This window comes from Corylus avellana, chromosome ca1 (genome assembly GCF_901000735.1).
Source record: "Corylus avellana chromosome ca1, CavTom2PMs-1.0".
Taxonomy (NCBI): domain Eukaryota; kingdom Viridiplantae; phylum Streptophyta; class Magnoliopsida; order Fagales; family Betulaceae; genus Corylus; species Corylus avellana.
Genome location: NC_081541.1, coordinates 16304487 through 16324095, shown reverse-complemented (window position 1 = coordinate 16324095; position 19609 = coordinate 16304487). Strand labels below are relative to the sequence as shown.

The 19609-nt window shown below is 35.8% G+C and overlaps 1 pseudogene; it reads right to left on the bottom strand.

Moving 5' to 3' along the window:
• Positions 1-933: 933 nt before the first annotated feature.
• On the bottom strand, positions 934-18359 carry LOC132177504 (uncharacterized; annotated as a pseudogene).
• Between the last annotated feature and the right edge of the window lie 1250 nt (positions 18360-19609).

Sequence of the window (19609 nt, the reverse complement as noted above, 5' to 3'; positions counted from 1 at the left end):
CCAATTCTCTACAATCACTCACTTAGATTAAAAATCTCTTTGGCCCATGTATTATTAAAATAAAATAAAAAATCCAAGTAAATAAATATATAACTGAAGTTTAATATAAATACTAGTCAATTTACATGGGCTCAAATAGTGACCTAAAGTCACTTGCAAAAAAAAAAAGGGACGTAAAGGAAAAAAATGTTATTAGCTCGAATAAGCCTGTGACCATGTGTTTATTGACCATGTCACAAGACACTAATTAATCACAATTAATTTTACTAAATAATAGTGACCAAGGGCGGAGAGAAGGGGTTAAGAGGGGTCAAATGCCCCCCCTCAACCTCCAAAATTTTTCCTTGATGTAGTGTAAAATTCATTGGATGTCATATATGGTTGCCGACCCTCAACTACGGATGAGGGGCAATCAACATCCACTCATCAAACATCAAGGCAAACGATTCAAGTAGGATGTCTGAACTTTGATTACCATCATAATGTTAGAAATCAAATCCGAAGAGCATCGCAAAATAAATTGTATGTTACATTTATAACAATAATTAAATTTTGTTGAATTATTTTCTTATTTCATAGTTAAAGTTTTTTAATATTTGTAATCGGATTGTTTTTCAATTTTAGTTTCTTTTTCATAAAATAAATAAAATAAAAAATCTTAACCCCCGAAGCCAAAATTCTAGCTCCCATATATTAGTCCAAGGAGCCAAGATCGATTAATGACCGAAAGAGGGAAAAACACTAAAATACTCGCATTGAAGCCAAATTCGGATACTGATGCTTGATTGATTATACCCTTTATTTCATTTTCGACCATACATCAAATCTAAACAAGCATCAAGAACTAGCTGAGCTAAAGAGATCAGAGTTAACTGGGAAAGGAAGAAAATAAAAAAACCACACGGTGCTACAGTGCTAGAAAACTATGTTACACTAGCAAGCAAGATTGTTGCCAGGATCAACACCAAGTTGGTTACAATATTCAGTGTAATAGTCAATGCGTTTTTGAACTATGGCAGGGTTTCTACCATCACATTCGAGGTCACCATAATTAACAGCTTGAATTGTTTCCCCAAATCCTTGGTCTATGATTGGGTGAACATAGTTCATCAAATACCACAAGGCTGTCTTGAATGAAATAATAGGGTCATTCGCAACAGTTTCAGGAGAGTTTAACCCATCGAAGCCAATGCTATTTCCTGCTGGTCTGTAATTAAAATTCCAAGATAGTTGAATTTGTCTACGTCCATAGTAACCTTTTTCCGGATTGCAAGGATATTCTGTGTTTGTCTGATCACAGTAGTCCCGGTAGGAACCATCTATTTCCTCTATATAGCAAAAGTCTGCACATACAAGAAAAATAAACTTCTTGCTTCAATTCATAATTTTTCTTTTTCTTCTTATATATATATATATAATCGATGGAATTTATATATGTTAACAATTGAGCTATTCGATCTCTCAAAAGATGATATATATTGCTTTAATGGATCAAATGACCTGAAAAATATAATAAATTATTAAAGATATTATTGAAAGCCATTAAGAATTATGCAACCAAGTTTGTTTCTTGAGAGCATCTTCAATAGAGTAGGTAAAATGTCAATATTAGCTAACCCTTTTCACCTTCGATCAGCATATTAGCTAGAGGTGAGATAAATACATCTCCTGCTATTTACTGTGGTACAATGTCCAAATAAAAATTAATTTTTCACCATCATTCTTTCTTTCAAATGAAAATATGAGAAATATAATATAATTATAAAAGAATTAGAAATAATATTTAAAACTAAGTAGAGAATATAATAGAAAATATGTTGGAGTGTGTATTGAAAAAGTAGTAGTTAATATAGAGAGTTGCAGTTTTTTATTAAGTATCTTAGCTACTATTGCCGGAGATGCTAATAGAGAATGAGAGGATACCCAACAGAAGATATTATTAATTTATAGAATAATAAAAATGGCTTAAAATATCAGTTTTTAGGCATGTGCATGCAGTATGAACATGAGCATTCTAGAGGTTAGAGAGAGAGATGGATCAAGATTAATTTACATCCACTCTCATGTGTAACATTGCCAAAGAAAGCTGCAATCTCGCACTTAGAATCATCAACAGAACCAATCCTACCAAATTCATTAAATGAATTGATAGCTTCAAGAAAAGCTACTCGTGTGAAAAAGTTCTTTCCCACACAACTTGCATCGGCCTCATCAAGTATCCCGTAAGAATTTTGGTGTCACAATATCAGCCACTAAAACATCATTAGTCGAATGGGAATCGTAACAAGGGCCATCCTGACATCCTGTACCACAATAGTCATTGTTAGTGCCACAATAACCCCATTGGCTGCAACATTCATCTGTGGCACAACCGCAATTCTGAGCCTCTATGTATCATGGCAACGCCCCAGCTATAATTCCAACCAAAACAAGAGATAGTATATTCTTTTTCATGTTAGAAGCTACGGCCATTTTTGGAGAGAGTGTGAGCAAAAGAATGGAGGACAAACTGGGTGATGAGGAAAAATGAAGAGAGAAAATTGGATATTTATAGTGGGAGTTAAGGTGGGATCATTTGACTTCGAATCTGAATATAATGTTTTCTAGAAGCCGTGTAAGAGTACTAACAATAGTTTAGTCATTTTTTACTTTTATCTAAAATTGATAAGCAAAACACTAAAAATATCTTATACATTGGATTATGCATCTCAAATGCAAAATACATTTTTGTTACATTTGTGAACAGTACACCGCTACATGTAGCGGACACTATTTACACATTTATCTCATTAGTATACTATTTCTCTCTCCACATTTCTCTTTTTTCAAAATTTTCTCCTACTATTTCTCTTCTACATCTTACTTTTCTCAAAATTTTCTCTTACTATTTCCCTCTTCACATCTTTTTTTCCCAAAAGTTGAAAAATAGGATATTTAGGAAAAATACAGTCCTTATAAAAAAAATTTTAAAAAAAATTAAATTTAAATAATATAGATAATGAGATGTATAGTGTCTTTTAAAACTCATTAGCTAAACTAGATATAGTGAGTTTTAATTAGTCATTTTGCATAAAAATATACGTAATAAATGAATGCTCTAAGAGCATTCACAATGGAGGAGCCAAATAGTACTTTTATCTAAAATGGCTAATCAAATTTGTAAAAAAAAACCCCACATTGGATTAACAAAAAAAAAAAAATACAAAATGGATATTTTATTGGGTTAGCCAAAAAAAAAAAAATGTTACATGTTGCGACACTATTCACAGGAGCCATTTTATTCCTCTCTAGTCTCTCCACATCTCTCTTTTCCCCAAATTTTTTCCTACTATTTCTCTTCCGTATCTCTCTTTTCTTAAAATTTTCTTATACTATTCATCTCTCCACCTCTCTTTTTTTCAAAAAGATGAAAAGTATGATCTTTAAGAAAAATCCAATCCTTATAAAAAAAAATTAATAATAATAATAATAATAATAATATGGATAAAAATATAGCTAAGTGGATGTAAAAAAATTTTAAAAATTCATTAACTAAATTAGATAAAATAAATTTTGAAAAACTATTTTACATCAAAATTTGACTACATTATTGTGAGTGCTACAAGGTGTGTGTATGCGAGTGGACTTTTTAAATAATGACACTGGGTTTTTTCTGAAATCAAATTCCCACGCGGAGAAGAAAGTTTGTGGGTGGAACACTAACTACCTAAGTGGTATATGATACGGCACAGTTTTGAAAGTGATGGGTGTTTCTTTTTTCTTTTTCTTTTTTTAATTCGAAGCTAGCCATCCACTTGACCTTTTTTAAAAACCATTTTATCTTAGCTTGTAAACTAATCGATTAAGAGCTCTTCTTTTCTTCTTTTCTTTTTTTTTTCTTTTTTTAATTTTTTAGTCTACTAGTCTATTGACCTAGCTCAAGGGGTTTTTAAGCTAGTCACTCAATAAAAATGACAAAAAAAAAAAAAGGCGGGATTCTAGAAATAGCAATGCCAAAGCACTTTATGGAATAGATTACTTCGTTTCAAGTAAAATGAATAGTATATATTTCATAGTTATGATTTAAAATTAGGGAAAATTATACTTTATCCTTCTAAAGTCGGCAACGATTTTCAATTCGAACTCCAAAGTTTTAATTTTTGCAATCTACTCCCACAACGTTTTAATTTTTTCAATTCAGCCATTCGGTCAGTCAAAGCCGTTTTGACTGATAAAACAGTAATCACGTGCAGTGCACGTGATCACTTATGGCCTTTTCGTACCCAAAATACCACCATCCCTTCTAAACGCATGCACGCTTGTCAATGAAGAGAAAAAGCTTCATCATCGGCAATGGGTTCCAATGGCCACTGTGAAACATCCCCATTCCTCCCTTCTTGCTTATCCACTGTTCTATAAAACAAAACAGAGGCCAATAATATGATTTGTATCTCAAGTGAAATCTAGTATAACAGAATTTTACAATGAAATCTCAATGCCCATAAGATCAATTTGTTCTTAATAGGGTTCCAAAGACGAGAGGTCTAGGTGTTTGCGAAGGGATGTGAGGTTCTTGCCCTGTGTTTCAGTTGCACGAGTCTTCCTCGAGCTTGAAGAAGATGCTGAGCACCACGTTGTCAGAGAGCTTCAAGAACACCGTGTTCGTCATTGTTTTGATTGATTATTATCGGGTTTCACTCTGGATTCGGGTAGATTTAGCGAAATGGGTATGGCTCTCTCGTGAATTTGTGAGATGGGTATGGATTGCTTTTCTCAATTGTGAATTTTGAGATAAGTATGAGTTGGGTTTTGCAGTGTCCTTTTCCTTTTCCTTTCAACATTTTCTAGGGAAACAAACAGAGCATTGAAGCAAACAAATCTTATTTCTTGTGAATGAGAAACGAAATCAATGCCAAAAAGCGTCAGTTGAAAGTAACTTCCAACTAATCATGAATAACCAAGAATCCAGAAAATCGAAAAAAATAAAAAGATGAATCCCTTTTGCTTTTCCTTCTTACATTTTCTCGCGAAACAAATAGAGCATCTACAGATGCTGCTAAAGGCAAAGGGAGAAGAAACAGGGATAGGGTTATTTTGCGTACGAAAAGGCCATAAGTGATCACGTGCACTGCACGTGATCACTGTTCCGTCTGTCAAAACGGCTCTGACTGACGGAATGGCTGAATTGAAAAAAAAATTAAAACTTTGTGAGGGTGAATTGCAAAAATTGAAACTTTGAAGTTTGAATTGAAAATTGCTGCCAACTTTAGGGGGGTAAAGTGTAATTTTCCCATAAAATTAATAATTGAGTTATAATTGAGTTAAACAAATGATGGGGTGTATGGATGAGTAGTTATATAAGGAGGATTAGAGTAATCTTAGAATACTCTCAAATGTGTTGTGGCTTTTAAAATCCTTATTAATTTGAGATCGTCATTGTTGAATTTTAATCTATTAGTAATTTTAAAAACTAGGGGTGCAAAAGCGGTTACGGTTAGCGGTTAGTGGCAATAACCGCTAACCGTAACCGCCTTAGCGGTTAATAGATTTTACTAACCGCCTAGCGGTTAACGGTTAGCGGTTAACCGCCGGTTAGCGGTTAGCGAAATAGATAACCGCCCGCTAACCGCTTTTTTAGAATTGGGCTTTTTGGGCTTTTTGGGCTTTTTTTTACCCTCATTTTTTTTTTCTTGTATTTTTAATATCCTCTTGGGCCCAATTGCTATAAAAAGAGTCCATATTGAAAAATCAAAAATATTTGACCCAAAATTTACATTTACTTGTACTTTAAAAAATTTCCTTAAATATTAAATCATAACCAGTTAATTATTTAAATTCTTATCATTTTTACTTATAATCTTTTTTCTTTGAATTGAACTTAATATCTAATGGTAAATGGTAATGTTCAAACTCCTAAATCATAAATTCCTAAAGTATCTAATAATGCCTTAATTAAATTGTAGACTTGTAGTTATAAGTAATATATTGTTTAATTCAATTGAATCAATTGTGATTATCATTGTACATGAATCATATGATTAACTTGTAGACTTATGACTTATGAGTTATGTCATATTATATATGTATTATTTATTATTATATAATCATATGATTTAATGATCAAATCATCATGTGATATAATCATATCAATTATAGTGATAATATATAAATTACTAAAATTATAATGATAATACATTAATACTTAAATTGTGTTTATAAGTAACACATTGGTCATTGTTTAATCCAATGTCAATTATTTAATTTAATATTATACGAATCATATTATCATTGTACATTAATAATATGATTCACTTGAAGTCTTGAATAAAGTATTTGAATTGTCATTAAATCATACGATTAAGTATTGATATTATACATTTATATTATTCATATACATATGTAGACTTATATAGACTTATAAGTTTATAACATACATTAGAAATAAGTCTCTAGATATTTAATTGTTGTATTAGTATGAATTGGTATACTTATGAGTTATGTCATATTATATATGTATAATTTGTTATTATATAATCAAATGATTTAATGATCAATTGATCATGTGATATAAAATATATAATCATATAAATTATAGTGATAATATATTAATACTCAAATTGTGATTTAATGATCAAGTGATTATATGATATAATCATATAAATTATAGTGATAATATATTAATACTCAAATTGTGATTTAATTATTTTTTTAAAAAAAATTGTGATTTAATGATCAAGTAATTATGTTATATGTATAAATATTTTTATAATTATAATTATAAAAATTTATTATATAAAAAAGCGGTTAGCGGTTAGCGGTTACGGTTAGTAGACCCAATAACCGCTAACCGCTAACCGCTAGGCGGTTATAGCGGTTAGGCGGTTAGCGGTTAATACGGTTAGACGGTTAGACGGTTAGGCGGTTGGCGGTTATAGCGGTTAGCGGTTAGCGGGCGGTTTTTAACCGCCCGCCTTTGCACCCCTATTAAAAACTACATCACATCTGGGAGGGTTCTATGATGACTCTAGTTCTCCTTATATATCATTACTCTGTATGGAGACTAGTGGTTCAAAAGAACAAGGGATCGTATTTATTCAAAAACGTAGATGCCCTAGGAAAGGACCGGCACACCTCCCATTTACTTCTCTCCTTCTCGCCTCTCATTTTCAATTCAAACTCACCTATCTCATTAGAATTTGATCCAATAGTTCAAAACGAGTTCCACCAGTTAAACTCAGTCTCATTCACTAAGTAATTATAATTATTACATGATATTCATCACTACCATAAAGTAGATCTAAGTTATATTTTAATACACAAAATTATCTCAAATCATGAAGTCTATAACTTTACCTCCAGGCAGTAATTACCACTAGTGGCCTATAAGTCCTCAAGTGGTATAAGGTCGATGATCTCACGGCAAGTAGCTGCATCTATATTGAGATCTTCTTTACTCAAATCCTAGTACTAGCTTCTTTGTAAAACAAATTGTTCTACATGTGAAAAAGATTCGCAACTTAATGAGTAGATCACGCATGAAACCCAGTTATATAGTGAATCCAATCGTTTAGAAACATAGCAGTAAATTTCTCAATATGAAAAGGCAGAAATTGATGCACAAGTATACCTACATAGTATATAATTATATTACAAGTAAAAATCGCCTTACTATGTCATTTCCAGGCCCTTTCCTCATCGCGGTAGGATTTGTGCGTCCATAAGGAAATATGGTACAACCCTAGTGCCCCAGGCCAAGTTACATATCCAACCACCTCTAGTTGATTGATCAAGTCTAACCCTAAGTGATCTTCTCAACTAGTGAGGCCACAAGGTGTGACCCCTACTTGTGGGCGGTTGGTGCCGGTCACAATAACCCTCGAATTCATGGTCGATATCACTCATCTCACAACTAGGACATAGGGTATAGTTTAGTGTAAACATGTCATGGATTTCTTTCACAAAAAGTTTCACATTGCTTACAAATGTGGCCATGTCATACAAACATATTATTATTTCATTTTCCATGCATGTAAAATAGTAAGTTGAGATTAACGCAGACATTTATTTCATAAATCATTTAACTGTACTAGAAATTCAGGCTCACAACATTGAATCATAAAACATTTCATGACAGTACAAGGATGCACATTTTATACCAACATAGGTATGCTAAAAAATCATTGTTTAGAGTTTCACGTGAGTTTATTTAGCTTGGTTGTAAAAAATTCCTCAAATACACAGATTCTTTGTCTTTGATATATTCTATCATTAATAAGGTTTACTAAGTTGTGACCCTAACTCTAGTCCTTAAAACATCATTTTCTTCATTATGGCCAAATACTGCTCAATCACCACCCTAGCTAGAGCCAATTGATCAATGGGGACCAGTAAATCAGCTCCCAAGCATTGATTGATTAGTGAGTATAGTTAGCACAATACATAACAACATATCAATTTACGACGAACAATGATCAGTTGGTACATTCCTCAATGACTAAAAAAAAAAACCTACAAGCAAAACTTAGAGAGAAGATTCTCCCTAGGCCGTGCATCACACTAGTGGGGAAGAGTTGTGAGTTTTGTTTTCACAAAATCTCAAGTTATGTTTTATTGCTTCTCAATTAAACCTCTATTTATTTTTTAAATTGACGATAACTTTCATTGAGGAAAATCAAAATAGAGCAAATGCTCTAAGTGTACAATCAAGAACAAAGCATAAGAGCTCCATTGATACTATCCATGTAAAACCACCATCTCATGGTTTACAATTAAGTTGATGTTGGCAGGGATTACTCCTTCCCAAATCCTATCCTTCGCACAATTGAGAGCATCCTTTACAAGTGTATGTGCTGCGATATTTGCCTCTCTGCAGATATGTGAACATTGCCATCGAGAAAACGCAAGAAGCTCCACCCTTATATCCTCTATAAGCAGCCCCACTCTATTATTGTTGGGGGTTCTGGAATTCAGGGCATCACACACCACTTTTGCATCACCCTCCAGCCATACTTTATGAAATCCCTTCTCCTTGCAGAGTTTGATCCCATAGAAGCTAGCCATCGCTTCAGCCACTGCAGGTACTAACGTACCCTTCCTGTATAAGCATTGTGCTACCCTCACCTTCCCTTCGTGGTCTCGCACGACAATGCCCATTCCAAAACACCCTCTGGTAGTATCCAACGCCGCATCGCAATTGACTTTCACCCATCCCTCAAGGGGTTGTTTCCATACTTTGGTATCCTCTCTCTCTGTTTCATTAATTTGTAAACCATCCTGTTGGTGCACTGATGATAAGTCTTCTATGGCTACTATTGCTTCACGTACAATATCATCTGGATGGGAGAAAACTCCTTCATGGACGAGCTTGTTCCTTCGAAACCAATTTTTTCGGGCAATTGCCACAAAAAGTTTAAAATCTTCCTTATTGCACCCTAGGAAAAAATCTTCCGCTAGATGGAAAAAATCAGATTCCATGCAACCTTGCTTCTGAAAATTCTTTTTGCTAGCCCCCCACACATCCTTCGCAGAAGGGCATTCCCATAAAATGTGGAAAATGGTTTCAGCTTCCAGATTGCAGACTAGACACCAAGGCTCCTTAATAACTTTACGCTTAACCAGATTCTCTCTTGTAGGGAGAAGATTCTGGCATCCCTTCCATATAAAATTTTTCCATGCGTTTGGAACATTCATAGACCAAATTCCATTCCACACCTTGCTCTCTCTCTTACAATCCGAACTTTCAACCTTTGCTGCTTGGTTTTCTACCTCCTTGGCTAGGTGGTATGCATTACATATAGAAAATTTTCCATTGGCCTTACCCCTCCATATTTGAACATCCGGCTGATTTGTTAAGCTAATTGGTATAGATTTGATTGCCTTTATCTCTTCTTCATTAAAAATCTGCTTGAGGAGGCTTATATTCCACCATTGTAAATCTTGCTCGATTAACTCACTTACCCTAGCCTCCTCGTTCAAAAACAGCCGTAGGAGATTGGATCTTGTATGTACTCGGGATTGGTAACCATTTGTCTCTCCAAATTTGAACATTATTCCCATTTCCAATTCGCCATATCAAACCTTCCTTCACAAGATCCCCCGAATTAATTATACTCCACCAAGCAAATGACGGCTTATTACCCAAATTCGCCTCAAGTACCGTACTACTCGGGTAATATTTTGCTTTCATAATCTGAGCCTCCCAAACTGTCCCTGTTCTCCCATAATCTCCAATATTGCTTTGCAAGCAAAGCTTTGTTGAAGCAATGAAGATCTCTAAACCCCATCCCTCCTTGTGCCTTTGGTGTTCCCAATCTTTTCCAACACATCCAATGAATTCGAGATTCATTTGATTGGTGTCCCCACCAAAACTTTTGCATTAGCGAATTGATTTCTGAATAAAGGGTTTTTGGAAGCAAAAATACGCTCATACTGTATATTGGAATGGCTTGTATGACCGCTTTAAGAAGAATTTCCTTGCCTGCCTGGGACAAAAATTTGATCTTCCAGTCTTGCAGCCTAGACCAAACCCAATCCTTTATACTATGGAAAGCGCTAATTCTTGATTTTCCCACTAGAGCCGGTAAACCCAAATATGTATCGTACCATTGGGAAGATGGGATGCCCACCACTCTCAAGATTTGTTCTTGCATCTCCATGGGTGTATTCTGGCTAAAGAAAATTCCAGTTTTCTCCTTATTCAACCTTTGCCCTGACGCTTACTCATATGTATTTAAGATTCCTGATAACCGATTCCAATGATTCAAATCCGCCTTGCAAAATAAAAGGTTATCGTCTGCAAAGAACAAGTGATTAATTCGGGATCCGTGTTTAGAGGTTGGGACACCCATTAGAACACCCTCATCATCTGCTCTTGTCAATTGAGAACTCAAGGCTTCGGCACATAGGAGGAATAGGTAGGGGGAAATGGGATCCCCTTGCCTAATCCCCCGTGTAGGCCAAATTTTACCCACAGGATTGCCGTTAACCAATACAGCATAGTTTGCAGTTCGGACACACATCATTATCAGCTTTACCCACTACCTTGCAAACCCCATCTTGCACATAACCGCCTCCAAAAAATTCCATTCCATCCTGTCGTAGGCTTTGCTCATATCTAGCTTAACAGCCATGTATCCCTTCTTTCTGTACATGCGTGCGTGCATTGTGTGGAGAGATTCATATGCCGCCAAAATGTTATCTGTAATTAATCTCCTCGGTATGAATGCGCTTTGATTTGGAGAAATAATTTCTGGCAAAAGAACTTTCAACCTATTTGCAAGCACTTCGGAAATAATTTTGTATAGGACATTACAAAGGCTTATAGGTCTATAATCAGAAACACAAGCAGCAATATTTTTCTTCGGTATAAGCGATATATAAGTGAAATTCAAATCTATATTAAGAATACCAGAATTAAAAGTAGTAAAGATCGCTTGGCAAACCTCATCTCCCACAATAGACCAATTCTCTTGGAAAAATCCAGCCGAATACCCATCCGGCCGTGGGGCCTTCAAGGGGGACATCTAGAAAACAGCTTCCTGAATTTCGTTAGTCGTAAATGGCTGAGTGAGCTGCATGTTCATTTCTTAAGTAATTCAGCCTTCTACTCCTTTGAAGCAATGGCTCATATCTCCCATTGATTTCGAAGAGAACATCTTGCTAAAATATTTTATGAAGGCTTGTTGGATCTCCTCCTCCTTGTCCCACGAACAGCCCCCTGCATCTATAATCTTGTCTATCATATTTCTCCTTCTCCGTTGATTGGCACATGCATGGTAGTACTTTGTGTTCCTATCTCCATTCTTCAGCCACAATTCTTTTGATTTTTGCTGCCACCTTATATTTTCCTGCTCTAGCAACATATGGATGTCCTCTTTAAGAAGGCCCACCTACCACCCATCATAATCGTCCTCTTCCCCTTGTAACAAAACCAACTGTTCAGTTTTCTTCTTTATCTCCAATTCGGCTGATTTTAGTGTGTTGTTATTCCAGAGGGTCAACTCCTCCTTACAAGTCTTCAATCTTTGGAACAAGAGCTGCCACCTACTTCCTTGATAAGCCTTCACCCGCCATACCTTTCTAATAATGGCTTTGCACTCGCCTCATATTTAAAAGTACATCTAATTCGCCTCCTTCCATTTGCCCCATGCAAACTCCATATAATTGGAGCATGATCAGAGCTAAGGTTTGCTTCCACGGACACCGATACCTTCGGAAATTCTGTACGCCACTTAGCATTAGCCACTACTCTATCAAGCCGTTCTTGCATGAATTCCGCATCTTCCCTTCCATTATTCCATGTAAACTTTGGCCCCTTGGCTCCCAAATCTGCTAGGCCGCAAAATTCTAAAGTATTTCTAAAAGCTTCCATCAAACCTCTTGCGTGTACTACCCCACCTTTTTTCTCATCAGCTTTAAGAATTTCATTAAAATCTCCAAAGCATATCCACAGTTCCGGTGATAAAGAAGCTAGATGTCGCAGTAATTCCCATGCCTCATGCCTCTTATGTGCTTGCGGATGGCCGTAAAAGCCTATCATCTTCCATGGGACACCTCCGTGAATCGGCTTGATAGTGGCATTAATATGACGCCGGCTGAAATTCTGAATCTCCAGACCCACCTCCTCATTCCATAATAATGCAAGACCCCCACTCCTCCCGACACAGTCCACAACAAACATATTGCGAAACCCCGTCCGGGATTTTATTCTCTCCATATTTTTTTGGTTTTTTTTGGTTTCCATTAGGAAAATCACATTGGGCTTCTTGACCTTAATTATTTGGCATAGGTCTTTGATTGCCCGAGAGTTCCCAAGCCCTCGGCAGTTCCAACTAAGTGTTATCATTGCAGTGGGCGGGGCTGTTTAACAGCCACCGCCATACCCGATCCATGTGTTTCCTCTCCCATGTTCTTCAGAGACTCCCCTTGTGTCCTTCTCTTCTTCATCTCCCCAACAACCTCTTTCCCTCCTCTTTTCTGCTTTCCCCCTTGATGAACTAATTCTGTCTGTTGAGGATGAATCTATCCAGCTCTTGCCTTCCTTTTCCAAGTCAAACGTGGTGTTATTGCTTGAACGTAACCCTCTGCATGGGCTTCAGCTAAAACCTTCATGGGACTGTTTTTTTAAATTCTGTTAGGCCCCCACTGCACACCAACCCATGTAAAAATCTGGTTCACTTCTAGGTCGTGAGGGCCCCTCCATTCCTTCTATTCCATTTTTTCCCACTACTATTGATTTTGGCGCAGACTGATGGGGTCCTTCACCGTTCATACTCCTAAAGATTTCCTTTATAGTTTGATCCAGGTCAGCCGCTCCTGTGCCCTTCTGGCCGTTTTCACCACACCGAGTATCACTCCCCATATCTCCTAGAATCTCGCCCTCCTTTCCTTGACAGAACAAATCTGGAGACACAGCCGTTAGCTCAACATTTTCAACGGAAGTTGCATTTAATTGCGCGTGATTCACGCTATCATTTTCCATTTCGGTCTCTTCCCTTACCCCCACCAGACTAGGGCTTGCCTCGCCGCAGCCACCACCAATGCTGGAGTTTGATAGAGTCCTATTTTATAGCTCCTCCTTCCGATACCCATCCTCCACTACATTATCTCTCCTGTTTGAGCTTTCCTCATGCCGATTTTTCCACTTCCAGTCACCTCCTGAGGTCGGGAATTGACAGCCTTCTCTTTCATTTCTCGCCTCCCGTTCATAGTCCTTCCATCCACTTTGGGATGGAACCCTTAGCCAAGGGCTATACTCCAGCGATGCCTCTTGCACCTGAGACCTGTTCCTCTTCTCACACCCCATTTTGCCATGTTGAATTGTACCACAGTGAAAACAGAAGTAGGGAATTCTTTCATATTGGAAAGGAACCCAAAATGAGTTGCCCAATAGTTTCAATCACCTCCCACGTGGTAAGGGTTTGGTGATATCAATCTTAATCCCCACCCGCAAATACACACCCCACCCGAGACCTTCTTCATCCGTATTGACATCCTCCACCACCCCCATTGACGATCCAATTTGAGTACCCACAGCTTTGCTCATGCAAGCTAGCGGGAGTTTGAACATTCTCACCCAAAAAGCTGCATGTTTGAAATCAATATTGTTTGGCGCTGTGATACCATCAAATTCTTCCACCACGAAGAGATTTCCTTCAAAAACCCATGGGCACCCCTCCATTACCCTTTCCTTATCTCAAACATGTTCAAAATCCAACAGGAATATGTTGTCCCCCACTACTGTGAACGACAGATTTCCTAATGGACGCCAACTCCGTGTCAATTTTGGCCTGATAGTATTCTTGCTTACAATTCGATCCGTAATTAGCTTTCCAATACAACAAAAGTTTCCTCTTGCTACAACTCCCTCCACTGCTCCGGCATCAATCTCCAATTCTTCATTCTCCTCCACCGACAGGGATAGATTACCCCACAACCGTGTTAGATCTTCAGCCATTCCGATGGACAAATCCCGATTACACCAACACTCAAATTATTCCTTCACGTAGAGTTCCTTCACAGCCGTATGCAAATTCGACTTGAAGCAGATTTTACTTCTCACCTAGGATTTGGTTCCTAGAGAGAATTAATTAAACCTCTATTTATAATACTGGAATCTTGATAGAAGTAGGAGACAAAGCCACAGAGGATTTTGACCAAGGGAGGAAAAAGGCCTGCCCTTGGCCCTCTAGGAAAACCGGCCATGGGGAGAAAATACTCTCCCCATGCGCCTAGGGAAAACCCTAATCCACTCTAACATGCTTTCTTCTTGCATAAGCTTTGGTTTTATCCTCAAACCCAATACTCATTTAAATCAACTTATAATAATTCTATTGAGCCCAAATCTTATGCTCAAGCCTATAAGAATTAAATTTTGACTCCATAGCTTTATTTAATTTTCTAAGCCCAATTCTCTACAATCAGTGACTTAGATTAAAAATCTCTTTGGCCCATATTTTATTAAAATAAAATAAAATAAAATAAAAACTCAAGCAAATAAGTATATAACTGAGCCTTAATATAAATATATACTAGTCAATTTACATCAACTCAAAGAGGGACCTAAAGTCACTTCCAAAAAAAAAAGGACGTAAAGAAAAAAAAAATACTATGAACTCGAATAGGCATGTGACCATGTGTTTCTCGACCATGTCACACGACACTATTTAATCACAATTAATTCCACTAAGTAATTGTGATTGCACTCTAATAAGTATTTTTTTATTTAATCAATTAATCATCGCAATGTACTTATTTAATATATATTACTCTTCTATAGAATCATTTCGTAGTTGAACCAAAGTTTATGGACTGTCACTTTGTTCACTACCTCTTTCCTTGAATAACTGATGTAAAATCATGGTATCCTTATGTACCTTGTGAGAATTTATCTTACCCTATACATACATAAGTTTCGGTATACTCACTGAAACACTCAAACCCGAGCTTCAAGATAATATAATTATTATTTACCATTAAATCTAAATCAAGGGGAATATTCTTTATGGCTTTGTTCTTTAACAAATGATTTGGATTCATTCTTAAAACGAGTATTCCCATAATGCTTACTGCATACGATTATCCAATGTATTAAGATTTTTGTCCGCAAAAAATATCACTCCTTGATATATCAAAGTAACCTACATTTCACATTTGAGTTCACGAACTCCTTAGCATTTAGAGTAAGTGTTAAGTCATGTACATCATTCTTTATGACAGTATTTATAAACGAATAATGACTCACATGTGAATAGCTTTTTAGTCTAGATCAATGTTTCATTTCCGGTGCATTTGTAATATTTGTTAACACATGCATGTAGCAGTTCGAGTTAATTACGAGTTAATTAATTTAGAGACGTTGTGAGTAACACTCTGATTTAATTTATAGTTAATTAATTTCATAGGCTCCCTAGCTTTAAACATGAGCATTCTGTTTTTTTTTTTTTTTTTTTTGACACATCCACACAAGAGGGATGAGGAGAGATTCGAATTAGTGACCTTCGCTGCATAAGGCGTAATCCCCAACTGATTAAGTTACCCCTTAGGAACTAAACATGAGCATTCTAATAAGAGCAAGTACAAAAAGAACAATCGTTGTGAAAAACAACAAAATCAGACTAACTCATTTATGACCCACTTGTCTAATTGTCTCCCAATTCATTAAAAGTATCAACACATAAACACAGAAGAAAACCAAAACAACAGTGGCCAAATTCACAAAAATAGAACTATGTAACAAAAAATAAACTATATAGGGAAAATTGTGGGAACAAAAACAAAATAGCAACGTAAAAAGCGACGACATGCTATTGATTTTAGGAGGACTTTGAGAGAGTTTTTGTTAGTCTACTTAGGGAGAGAGGTTATTTCAGATTTGGGGATTCAGAAAGAGAGATTTTTTACTCCTTTAACTTAAATCCAACGCAAGATTACTTACATAAGAAAAAATAAATAAAAAATAAAAAATCCTTTGTACGAAAATGATCTATAAATGATCCTAACTTCAATATATATATATACACAGTCCAAGGAGCCAAGATTAATGACCCAAAGAGGGGAAAATACTCGCATGGAAGCCAAATCCGGATATTGATGCTTAATTAATTATACCCTTTATTTCATTTTAGAACATACATCAAATCTAAACAAGTAATCATAGAAGCAACAAATAACTATTCGAGCTAAAGAGATCAGAGTTAACTTGGAAAAAACAAAAAAAAAAAAAAGACACCACACGGTGCTAGCAAACTATGTTACACTAGCAAGTGAGATTGCTGCCAGGATCAACACCAAGTTGATTACAATATTCAGTGTAATAGTCAACACGTTTTTGAACTGTTGTAGGGTTTGCACCATCACATTCGAGGTTACCATTAATGGCTCGAATTGTCGCCCCAAATCCTTGGTTTATGACTGGGTGAACATTGTTCATCCAATACCATAAGGCTGTCTTGAATGAAATAATAGGGTCATTCGCAACCGTTTCAGGAGAGTTTAACCCGTCGAACCCAATACTTTTTCCTGCTGGTCCGTAATTATAATTCCAAGATAGCTGAATTGGTCCACGCCCATAGTAACCTTTTTCTGGGTTGCAGGGATATTCTGTGTTTGTCTCGTCACAGTAGTCCTTGGAAGGACCATCTATCTCCTCTATATAGCAAAAGTCTGCACATAGAAGAAAAAATAAACTTCTTGCTTCAATTCATAATTTTTCTTTTTCTTCTTTTCTTTATTTTATCATATTCTAAATTTTTGGCCTTCTATATCAAGAAATGTTTTAGTATATATATATATATAATCGATGGAATTTATATATGTTAACAATTGAGCTCTTCGATCTCTCAAAAGATGATATAGATTGCTTTAATGGATCAAATGACCTGAAAAATATAATAAAGTATTAAAAATATTATTGAAAGCTATTACGGATTATGCAACCAAGTTTGTTTTTTGAGAGCATCTTCAATAGACTAGGTAAAATGTCAATAGTAGCTAACCCTTTCACCTTCAGCATATTAGCTAGAGGTGAGATAAATACATCTCCCGCTATTTACTGTAGTACAATATCCAAATAAAATATTAATTCTCACCATCATTCTTTCTTCCAAATGAAAATATGAGAAATAGAATATAATTATAAAAGAATATAAAATAATATTTAAAACTAAATAGAGAATAGAAAATATGTTGGAGTGTATATTGAAAAATAGTTAATAAGAGAGTTGCAGTTTTCTACCAAGTATTTTAGCTACTATTGCTGAAGATGCTATTAAAGAATGAGAGGATACCCAACAGAAGATATTATTAATTTATAAGAATAATAAGAATGGCTTAAAATATCAATTTTTAGGCTTGTGCATGCAGTATGAACATGATCTTTCTAGAGGTTAGAGTGAGAGAGAGGGATGGATCAAGAACTTACGTCCAGTCTCATGTGTAACATGGCCAAAGAAGGCTGCAATCTCGCGCTTAGAATCATCAACAGAACCAATCCTACCAAATTCATTATATGAATTGGTAGCTTCAAGAAAAGCTGCTCGTGTAAAAAAGTTCTTTCCCGCACAACTTGCATCTGCCTCATCGAGTATCCCGTTGAAGAATTCTGGTGTCACAATATCAGCCACCGAAACATCATTAGTAGGAGGGGAAGCAAAACAAGGGCCCTCCTGGCACCCCGTGCCACAATAGTCGTCGCTAGTGCCACAATAACCCCATCGGCTGCAACATTGATCTGTGGCGCAACCGCAATTCTGAGCCTCCGAGTATCTTGGCAACACCCCAACTATAATTCCAACCAGGAGAACAGATAGTAGATTCTTTTTCATGTTAGAAGCTACAGCCATTTTTGGAGAGAGTGTGGGCAAAAGAATGGAGGACAAACTGGGTGATGAGGAAAAATGAAGAGAGAAAGTTGGATATTTATAGTGGCATTAAGGTCAGATAATTTGACTTTCAATCTGAATATAATGTTTTCTAGAAGCCGTGTAAGTTGTGTGTATGTGAGTGGACTTTTTAAATCATGACAAAGGGATTTTTTTTTTTTTTCTGAAATCAAAGGGTTCATAAAGTCAAAAGTCAATTCGGTGGTACTCCCACGCGGAGAAGAAAGTTAGTTGGCGGAACACTACTAAATACCGTAGTGGTAAATGATACGGCACAGTTTTGCAAGTGATGGTGTGTTTTTTTTTAATTCAAAGTGTTGGTGTACGTTATTACGAAAGAAAATATGGATGCCAACAATAATAATAGCAATGATGAATTTGAGTATACTAAACTGTTCTTATATATCATCTATAATCATTTTGACTGGCCGTCCAATTAACCTTTTTAAAAAATCATTTTTTCTTAGCTTGTAAGAAGTAACTAATCGATCATGAGCCTTTTTTTTTAAATAAAAAATTTTTTTTAAAAAAAAAATAGTTTACTTAATAATGTCTATTGGGTAGGATTCAATGCCAAAGCCTTATTATTTTTTTTTTTTCAGTGCCAAAGTACAACAAAGAAAGACAAGACAACCTAGCTCAAGGGGTCCTTAAGTTAATCACTCAAATAAAAATAAAAAAAATAAAAAAGGCAGGATTCTAGAAATAGCAATGCCAAAGTACTTTACGGAATAGACTTCTTCGTTTCAAATAAAATGAATTGTATATATTTTATGGTTATGATTTAAAATTGTGGCCAAATCTTAATTAATAATTGAGTTAGACAAATGGTGGGGTGCATGGAGACTAGTGGTTCAAAAGAACAAGGGATTGTATTTATTCCAAAACGCAGATGCCCTAGAAAAGGACCGGCACACCTCCCATTTACTTTTCTCCTTCTCGCCTCTCATTTTCAATTCAAACTCACCCATCTCATTAGAATTTGATCCAATAGTTCAAAACGAGTTCCACCAGTTAAACTCAGTCTCATTCACCAAGTAATTATAATTATTACATGATATTCATCACTACCATAAAGTAGGTCTAAGTTATATTTTAATACACAAAATTATCTCAAATCATGAAGTCTATAACTTTACCTGAAGGCAATAATTACCACGAGTGATATATCTATAAGTCCTCAAGTGGTATAAGAGCATTCACAGCAGTTTCCTCGTCATTTTCCCTACATTTAAGGATTCAAACTACTT